The sequence below is a fragment of the Phacochoerus africanus genome, chromosome 9, assembly GCF_016906955.1.
Source record: "Phacochoerus africanus isolate WHEZ1 chromosome 9, ROS_Pafr_v1, whole genome shotgun sequence".
Lineage (NCBI taxonomy): Eukaryota > Metazoa > Chordata > Mammalia > Artiodactyla > Suidae > Phacochoerus > Phacochoerus africanus.
In genome coordinates this window covers 82,744,059-82,754,585 of record NC_062552.1, presented here as the reverse complement: position 1 = coordinate 82,754,585, position 10,527 = coordinate 82,744,059, and the positions used below count along the sequence as shown (strand labels likewise).

At 45.7% G+C, this 10,527-nt stretch overlaps 1 non-coding gene across 1 annotated transcript; it reads right to left on the bottom strand.

The window, feature by feature from the left end:
- Positions 1 to 9,568: 9,568 nt before the first annotated feature.
- On the bottom strand, positions 9,569 to 9,672 carry LOC125137060 (small nucleolar RNA U13). The gene has a single exon (XR_007137366.1). It is a non-coding gene; the product is annotated as a small nucleolar RNA U13 (small nucleolar RNA).
- Positions 9,673 to 10,527: the final 855 nt, after the last annotated feature.

The window sequence follows — 10,527 nt, the reverse complement described above, 5'->3', positions numbered from 1 at the left end:
ATCTGGGCCTAAGGGACTCTTGCCGCCTGTGTCTCTCCATTGCTGCTCTGTCACCTTGTCCCACTCCTCCCCCTCCCCACCAGATGTTCTGGATGATCCTTCTTGTCCTCCATCTCACCAGCCTCCTCCTCAACCCTCTGCTCCTCAATCCCCACCTCCATACCCAGACACAAACTCCCTTTCTCCACCCCTCACCGGGTCACAAACAGCCCCGCACTCTGAATCAAGGCCCAACATGCTCCCCCTAAGGGAAGTTGCTCATAGAGTTTTAGGCACCATCAGGGTCCACGTCTGCTTCCCCAGGTCTGATCTCTCCCATATCCAGGGTAAACTAGGCTCCTTTAGCCAGGATCCTACCACTTTTATTAGAGAATTCCAGGCACTTACCATAGCCTTTGACCTGACCTGGCAAGACATTCATGTGCTTCTAACCATTTGCTATACCCACGAAGAGGAGACCAGATTCTGGGCCTTGGTCCAGGCCTGGGCAGATGAGGCACATGTTCGAAACGCTAATGAAAACAGGGCAGCAGGGGCAGAGGTAGTCCCTTGGGTAGACCCAGGATGGAAGTACCAAGCAAATGAAAATGGGCCAGCAGGTGGGCTTACTGGGAGAAATTACATGATTACCTGTCTACTAGAGGGCATGAAAAAGGCATTCATCAAACCTGTTAGTTTGGCTCAGGGAAGTCACAGAGGAACCTTCCGAAAACCCAGCCCTTTTCCAGGTCCATCTAGCAGAGGCCATGAGAAAATACACTAATTTGGACCCTGAGACCAATGGACAGGCTATTCTTTTTTTTTTTTTTTTTTGGTCTTTTTGCCTTTTCTAGGGCCACTCCTGTGGCATATGGAGGTTCCCAGGCTAGGGGTCTAATCGGAGCTGTAGCTGCCAGCCTAGGCCAGAGCCACAGCAATGCGGGATCCAAGCTGTGTCTGCAACCTACACCATAGCTCATGGCAATGCTGGATCTTTAACCCACTGAACAAGGCCAGGGATCGAACCCTCAACCTCATGTTCCTAGTCGGATTTGTTAACCACTGCGCCACTGACTGGGAACTCCTGGACAGGCTATTCTTACAGTCCATTTTATAAGCCAGGCTTCTCCTGACATCAGACAGAGACTGAGAAAACTAGAACAGGCTCAATAACTCCATTTCTGGTCTTACTTGATACAGCCTTTAAGATCTTTAACAACAAGGAGAAAGTTTCTAGGAATAGCCAGGAACAGAGAGAGGAGGAAAAATTAAAATGGTATGCCCATTATATGGCTCTTGCCACCACTCAGTCCCTTCCATGGCAGGGTTCAATGGGAACTCCCTGTCCCTCCTGAAATCACTGATGACCTGCTTCCAAAGCAGTCAGCCTGGGCACACTGTCAAAAATTGCCATGCTTGGCCACTCCCCACCCCTTCCCCTTATTGTCATCCAAAGGGCCACTGGAAGAGGAGACGTCCCTCTTGCTCTCAAGTGGGTGGGCCAACACCTCAGCTACTTAACCCTCGGGGTATTTCAGGGCCCAGCCCTCTGAACAGGGGCCAAAGCCAACTGCCATTGTCAGTGGTAGTTGGCCACCAGGAACAGGAACCAGACGGCATTCTGGGCCTTGACCTCCTAGATGCAGATGACTGACGGTGCCCGGGGCTTAGCTTACAGGCCCCTTTATTTCCTATAAGACCGGAGGAACCCTGGGTAGCCCTGGATGTGGTACAGGATTAACTAACACAGGGGCTACATATTCAACCCTGACCTCCTTCTCCGGACCCACTTGTTATTCCTCAGTCCTAACAGGGATAGATGGAAAACCCTCATGGCTGTTTTACACCTCCCTGACTTGCTCCCTTGAAAATACTCTGTTCACACTGTTTCAGTCCTTCCAACATGTCCTACCCCTTTTTTAGGCTGAGAACTTTTTTTTTTTTGGTCTTTTTGGGGCTGTACCCACAGCATATGTAGTTTCCAAGGCTAGGGACTGAATCAGAGCTACAACTGTAGGCCTACGCCACAGCCACAGCAACATCCGATCCAAGCCGCACCTGTGACCTACACACACAGCTCAGGGAAACGATGGATCCTTAACCCACTGAGTGAGGCCAGGGATCAAACATACATCCTCATGGATACTAGGTGGGTTCGTTAACTGCTAGCCATGACAGGAACTCCAGGCTGAGACCTTTTAACAAAACTCAAGGCTACTTTATCCTTGACTCCAGTAAATATGGCCTTAACAACCCCTATGGAACCCAGCCTAACTAATGTCCCATCCCATATCCTCCATCAAGTTTTCCCAGAGGTATGGGATACCTCTACTCCTGGCAGATCTACTACAGCTACTCCAGTAGTCATCTATTTAAAGGACCCTAACTCCTTTCATAGAGTATCACAATATCTTCTTAAGAAAGAGGCTTTGATGGGTTTGAACCCTCTAATGTCCAAGTTCCTCCAAACAGGACTTCTAAACCCATGCAGTTCTCCCTGCAACACCCCAATCTTAGCAGTAAAGAAGCCTGATGTCTCCTAGCATTTAGTCCAAGACCTGAGGGCTATCAATCAAGCTATGGTTCCCATACACCCAATAGTTCCTAACCCATATAACCTCCTGAATCAAATGACAAACCCAGTGGTACTCAGTCCTGGATCTAAAAGATGCCTTCTTCTGTATACCAGTTCATCCTGACTCTCAGTTCCTATTTTCCTTTGAATGAAAAGACCCAAGTACTAAATACACCCAAAAACTCACCTGGACAGTCTTACCCCAGGGCTCCAAGACACCTGTTTGGCCTCATTTGTTTGGCCAAACATTGGCAAAGGATCTTTCACCAGTGACCCTGGAAGGTGAATGCTGCCTACTCCAATATGTTGGCCTCCTAATCTGTAGTCCAAATTAACCTCAGACAAAAATACTATTCTTGTCCTTTGACATTTAGCCAAAGGGGATATCATGTGTCCCTGGCTAAGGCTTAAATGACCTCCTAGCAAGTCACCTTCTTGGGGCTAATACTAACTCCTGGAAAGAGAAGTATTGACGCTGACAGAAGGACACTAATCCTAGGTATGGCCATGCCAGCTACTAAACAACAGCTTAGAACCCTTCTGGGAATGATAGGCTTCTGCTGAATCTGGATCCTAACTTATGGCCTATTAATCAAGCCTCTTTATGAGGCCCTTAAGGGGCCAGAAGACCTCCTGCTTGAAACAGAGGCAGCCTTTAAAAAATTAAAAAAGGTTCTCATCACAGCTCCAGCCCTAGGCTTGCATGATCTGACAAAACCCTTCTCTCTCTTTACTCATGAGAAAAAGGGTAGCCCTGGGTGTATTAACCCAATCTCTGGGACTCTCTTGGCATCTGATAGCATATCTGTCTAAAATATTAGATGTAACATCTCAGGGATGGCCTTCCTCTTTAAGAGCATTAGCTGCCATGGCACTATTAACAGAAGAGGCCTCCAAACATACAGTGGGGCAACCACTTACAGTTTATACCCCATGTCAGGTCTTAGATGTCCTTATTTCCAAGGCATTCCATTGGGTCTTAGATAACAGAATTAAAAAATATCAAGCTTAGGAGTTCCTGTCGTGGTTCAGTGGAAACAAATCTGATTAGCATCCATGAGGATACAGCCTTGCTCCGTGGGTTAAGGATATGGCATTGCCGTGAGCTGTGGTGTAGGTCACAGACATGGCTTGGATCCTGTGTTGCTGTGACTGTGGTGTGAGCCACAGCTACAGCTTTGATTCAACCCCTAGCCTGGGAACTACCATATGCCACACAGGTGTGTCCCTAAAAGGACAAAAAAAAAAAAAAATCAAGCCTTATTCCTAGAGTGATCTGAAATATTAATCAGGCCTTATAGCACCTTAAAACCCGCCACTCTTCTGCCTGACTCAAACCCTGATGCTTCCCTCCTACACTCCTGTCTAGAAATGATAGACCAGAACTATAATGCCAGGCCGGGTCTACAAGATACCCCTTTACCTAAACCAGATGCAGAATGGTTTACAAATGGCAGCACTTTCATTTGAGGAGGTTGAAAGTTTTCGGGGTATTCAGTAGTCAGCTTAACAGAGGTGACAGGGTCGGGTCCACTCCACGGGGCAACTACCTCTGCCCATAAGGCAGAACTTACAGCCCTAACTAAAGTGCTCAAACTAGGAATGGCACCACGGGTCAACATTTACACAGATTTGTCATATGCTTTCTATGTAGTTCATGCTCATGCGGCCATCTGGAAGGAAAGGGGATTATTAACAACACATAATACTCTCATCAAACATGGGCCAGAAACTCTGGACTTATTAGAAGCAGTAAAATTCCCCAGGGAACTGGCCATCATCCACTGCAAGGCACACCAAAAGGACCCCTCAGAGATAACCAAAGGAAATAGTAGGGCAGACAAAGAAGCAAAAAGGGCAGCTGAGAGCATCCTGCAGGCCCCCCAATTTCAAGTTTAGACCCCTTGCCACCTCAGTATTCACTCCTTAGAACTTAAGGAGGGATAAAACCATGGGTTTACTTTAACCCCTGAGGGGTGGCTACAGAGCCAAAACAATAAATTTCTTACACTGGAAGCTTCCCAATGGAAGATTCTAAATCGCCTTCATCAAGCCACTCACTCAGGAGCCAAATCCCTTTTCAATATCCACAGGAAAAGGAATTGTCTCAGCTCCACTCCATATCCCAGGCCTGCTCTATCGGTTGCCAAGCTAACCCAGAGGGAGCTGTAACACCTGCCCTGCAGCTCCACCCAATCCAAAGGCGGGGAACCCAGGCAGGAAAAGACTGGCAGATAGATTTCACTCACATGCCCCCTTGTAAAGGCTACAGGTACTTCCTAGTTATGGTAGACACTTTCACCAGGTGGGTAGAAGCCTACCCCACTAAAACAGAGAGGGCATCTGAAGTCATCCCTGTCCTCATGGAACATATCATAGCTAGGTTTGGATTTCCGTGTTCTTTACAAATTGGATAATGGCCCCACATTTATTTCCAACCTGACCCAAGGTGTCAGTGAGGCCTTAGAAATAAATTATTATCTTCACTCAGCTTGGCACCCTCAGGCATCTGGCAAAGTAGGAAGAGCCAATCAAGCCCTAAAAAATTCTCTGAATTAGCTATAGAAACTCATCAAACATGGGTCACCCTCCTCCCAATTGCCCTCTAGGACTTATTGGAGCCCCTGTGAGGTCCACACCATTTCTAAATACAGACCTCATAGTACTTAGACACCCACCACTTAGCACAATATCTCCCAGCCTTAGGACTAACTCTTGAAAACATCTGGGAATATCAAGACCAAATTAGTCCTAAGCCAGATCCTAATTTTGTGGAAACCACTCTTCACCTAAACCCAAGCGACTGGGTATATGTTAGACCCTTCCACAGGATTGGAAACTACTTGAGGCAGTGTGGATAGGACCATACCAAGTCTTACTGGATACTTGAGGCAGTGTGGATAGGACCATACCAAGTCTTACTGGATACTACCACAGCTGCCAGAATACAAGATTTTACTCCTTGGATTCATGTGTTATGACTAAAAGCAGCTGCTTCCCCAAAGGACGACAGCCTCCAGCCAACCAAAGATTTATCAGAAGCCACCGATAGGTGTGAACCCTTGGAAGACCTTTGTTTCCTCTTCAAACGAAACTCAGGTGATGACCCGCCCAAGCCCCGACTCGATAACTTTTTAATTTTTGCATTTTCCTCTTCATCTTCTTGGCTCTCTCCCTTCCCTGGGTTATCCTATCTCATTCCTGTGGAGCCAAGCTTTGGTATTCCTGTCTTTATCAAGCATTTCAAAAATGGTCTAACCCCAATTCTTTTTTTTTTTTTGTCATTGTTTGCCTTTTCTAGGGCCTGCTCCTGTGGCATATGGAGGTTCCCAGGCTAGGGGTTGAATCGGAGCTGTAGTCCCTGGCCTACGCCACAGCCACAGCAAGGCAGGAAAGGAGCCGCGTCTGCAACCTACACCACAGCCCACGGCAACGCCAGATCCTTACCCCACTGAGTAAGGCCAGGGATCGAACCTGCAACCTCATGGTTCCTAGTTGGATTCGTTAACCACTGAGCCATGATGGGAACTTCCTAATCCCAATTCTAATCACTTCCTTCCTGTCTAGCCTAAATGTATACCATAAGTCAACTCCTTAACATACCCTTTCCGACAGCTCCCCTCAGCAGGTCTCGAATCTCTGTATCAGCACTCAACTTTTATCACTCTCTAATACAAGACATAAATCTTCAAAACTATCTATCTACTCTAACTCCAACACAAAAATGACAAAATATGTAACAGGTGGCATGGGACAAAACTCTCCAAGGAGACTTTCAAGATTACACTCCAGACCAACTTCATTGATATTTAAATAGAACATTCTGAAAACTGTCCTGACTCTCCTCCTTTCTTTTTCTTTAACTCATACATACCCACACTTAACAAAAGTTCGGGAGGTCTTCAAACTCCTCAAACAGTCATCCCTAGGATTATTCAAAAACTGTTGGATATGTGCCACTGTTTCCCCTCAACATGGCCTGGTGGCAGTCCCCATTCCACCCTCTGGATGGAACCAACTTGAGTGAGTCCTATCTAACCCCTGCCTACTTCGATAGGCCAGGATGGTCCATTAATCCTAGAGTGAAGCCGGCAGTAGATCATATACTTCTTAACCACATACACCAGAAACCTCATTACAAACTTCGAGGGTCCATATTCTCCTGTTTCTCTTATATAGCCAACCCTTCTTTGTGTATCCTCTCTCTCCAGAATGGGGCCCCCTATAGGTCAATTCTTTAATAATTCCAAGACCTACAGTCGTACCTTCACTCTTTCCTCTACCTGAACTTGGGTAGCCTTTGTTACTACTAATAAAAGAAAGTATCCTCATACTTATTATTATGATTCCCCTTTTTATAACATTTACTTCCCCAAATCTCCTAACATTACCACCAACTGGATACAAGCCAGCTATTTTGGGACTTCCATCTGTCCCACTCATCCCCCAAGCTGCCCCTATAGAAACTGTAATTTTTGGCTCCAACCCTCTAATCTCAAACAAGAAGACTGCAAAAAGCTTAAGACATCTAAAATCATGACATAGAATGGAACCCTACTATTCCTTCTTTTAACTGAGCTAACAATTCCTCTTCCCACCCTTCACAGGTTGCTTGCCTCCCCCCACCCCTCCCCAGCCAGAATGACCCTGGCTTCCACCTATGAGGGCATAGAACATTCCCTGGCCATTTAAGGAAACCCTATTTTAATGTCACTCTAGATGTTTGTCTAGACCCTACAAACCACATCTGTTTTCTCTGCAGCTACAATGCCTATTTATGTCTTCTAGCCAATTGTATGGGAACTTGCACCCTTGTATACATAATTCCCAACCTTATTCTCATAAATGACAGTATACCACTTCCCCTATACTCTCAACTGCCTAGGCAGAAGAGAGCAGCCCTCACCATAATATCAGTCCTAGGGATTATCCTTGGAATAGGAACGGGCTCAGTAGGGTTCCTAAACTTTATCTTCACTGCTTGGCAACTTTCCCTTGAACTCATCCAGCAGATTGTTAATTTGGCAGCCCAAATTAACACTTTACAAGAACAAACAAATTCCCTAGCAGGTGTGGGAATAGAAGAGCTTTGGGTTTACTAAAAGCTAACCAAGGTGGGACCTGTGCTATGCTAAAGGAAGAGTGCTGTTTCTTTGTCAACCAATCAAGCCAAGTCCAGGATAAGCTTCAAGACATTACTGATAGAGCAAATAGGTTTTAAAAGAAAGGGGCCTCAGGGGGATTCGATTGGTGGGATTTTAAAACCAATGTCTGGTCCTGGTTCTCTTTGCTAACTCCTTTTAGGACCCTTGGTGGCCTTTCTACTTCTACTAACCTTTGAGCCATGTGTCTTTAACGTCCTTGTTAAGTTTGTTTCTTCTAGAATACAGCAAATAAGTCTCAAAATGGTAATGCAGCAGGGATACCAACCCATAATGCCACACCTAACACTGTTGGAACAAGCTGCCATATCACTCCGTGGAGCCACACCTCCCTCTTCAGAAATACCCTGAGAGCAGGTGGAGGGAACCCAAGACCCCACAGCGCCCCCATTCAACCAGGAAGCAGACAGCATTCCTTCTCCCTTATACTCTGGGTTCCCAGATGCCATAGAGGGTAATAGGCAGTTAGTTAGACATGAGCAGGGTATTCAAAGGAGCCAAAGACTTGGCCCTCAAGAAAAAGAGGTGTGTGGGGGGGAGTTCCCGTTGTGGCCCAGTGGTTAACGAATCTGACTAGGAACCATGAGGTTTCGGGTTCAATCCCTGCCCTTGCTCAGTGGGTTGACGATCCGGCGTTGCCGTGAGCTGTGGTGTAGGTCGCAGATGCGGCTCGGATCCTGCGTTGTTGTGGCTCTGAGGTAGGCTGGAAGCTACAGCTCCGATTAGACTCCTAGCCTAGGAACCTCCATATGCCTCGGGAGCGGCCCAAGAAATGGCGAAAAGACAAAAAAAAAAAAAAAAAAGAGTGGGGAATGTGGAACTTCAAGTCTTCTCCAAGGAAATAAAACTCAAAAAGTCTCTGGCTGAGATAAGAATTGCCAGATCCTTATCATCCCACTTGTCTCTCTGTAATTGTTACAATGTTCCTAAGGACCTCCCCACCCTAGCAACTTGGCCTACAACTTCCTGCCCCCACTAGAAAAGGTATTTAGCCCACACTTTACCCTGACCCTATAGGGGCAATATATGCCCCTAACCAACCAGTAAGTGTATCAGAAGACCCCATTCTTCCCCAACCAGTCAGCAGGTCACCAGGTATATGGCAAGACCACTCCTCACAATCCTTTGTCTTTGGGCTATAAAAATAGACATGACCATGTGCCCAGAGTCGGGTCTCCCTGATAATCAGAAGTCAGCCCACTGTGTTAACAGTGTCTCTTGCCTCAATAAACTTGTATTTTCTACACCTTGATTTAAATCCGGAAAATTCTTTTTCCACTTGCGTGCAAAGACCACAGCAGTTTTGTTCATCTTTTTGTTTCGTTTTATTTAGAATAAATTTTCTTATAAAAGTATAGTTGATTTACAATGTTCTGTCAATTTCTGCTCTCCAGCAAAGTGACCCAAACACACACACACACACACACACACACACATTTTCTTTTTCTCATATTATCTTCCATCATGTTCAATCACAAGGGATTGATATAGTTCCCTGTGCTACACAGCAGGACCTCATTGCTTATCCATTCTAAATGTAATAGTTTGCATCTACTTGACCTAAACTCCCAGTCAATTCTACTCCCTTCTCCCTCCCCCTTGGCAACCACAAGTCTGTTCTCTGTGAGTCTCTTTCTGTTCTGCAGATAGGTTCATTTGTGCCATATTTTAGATTCCACACATAAGTGATATAGTATGGTATTTGTCTTTCTCTTTCTGACTTACTTTAGTCAGTATGAGAATCTCTAGTTGCATTGATGCTGCTGCAAATGGCATTATTTCATTCTTTTTAATGTCTGACTACTATTCCATTGCATATATGTGTCACATCTCCTTTGTTTTCTTTTTCTCACATCAGATGGGTAATGCGCTGGTGTTGTAACAAGGTTTGAGGGTGGCACATATCACGCAAGCGGGTGAACACCCAATCATCATGCTCGAGAGCTACAAAAGGATATGTACCACATCTTAATCCATTCATCTGTTATGGACATTTAGGTTGCTTCCACGTCTTGGCTATTGTGAATAGTGCTGCTTTGTTGTTCATCATTTATGTCTCTTGCAATGTTATTACTCCTTGCCAGGCTGTCACTTTGTTTTTGTTTTTTGTTTTTTTTTGTCTTTTTAGGGCCACACCCACAGCATATGGAGGTTCCCATGCTAGGGGTCTAATTGGAACTGTAGCTGCCGGCCTACACCACAGCCACAGCAACGCTGGATCCTTAACCCACTGAGCGAGGCCAGGGATCGAACTCCCAACCTCGTGGTTCCTAGTTGGATTTGTTTCTGCTGTGCCATGATGGGAACTCATGTCACTTTGTTGTCATGATTTCTTAACACTGATGACAGAACAATCTCAGTCTTTTTCCAATTTTTAGCACTTTAAATGTCTTCATTAGCTTTTATTTTTTTTGTCTTTTGTTTTTTTTAGGGCCATGGTTGCAGCGTATGGAGGTTCCCAGGCAGCAGTGCAGGAACCGAGCCACGTCTGCGACCTATACCACAGCTCATGGCAATGCCGGATCATTAACCCACTGAGGGAGGTCCAGGATGGAACCCGCAACCTCATGGTTACTAGTCGGATTTGTTTCCGCTGCGCCACAATGTCTTCATTGTGGGAACTCCAAAAAGTCTTCATAAACTTTGGGTAAACCATTCCATAAATGTGCTTGCTATTAGCAGTAGTTTCTTTGTTTTTGCCCCTCTCCTCTCTGCTTCCTTCTAATTTAGATGCTCTGGTATAATTCATTCCGCAGTGCTGGACTCATGGGCTGGAGGTTTTATACATGTTGTCTTTTTTGTAAAGTAACT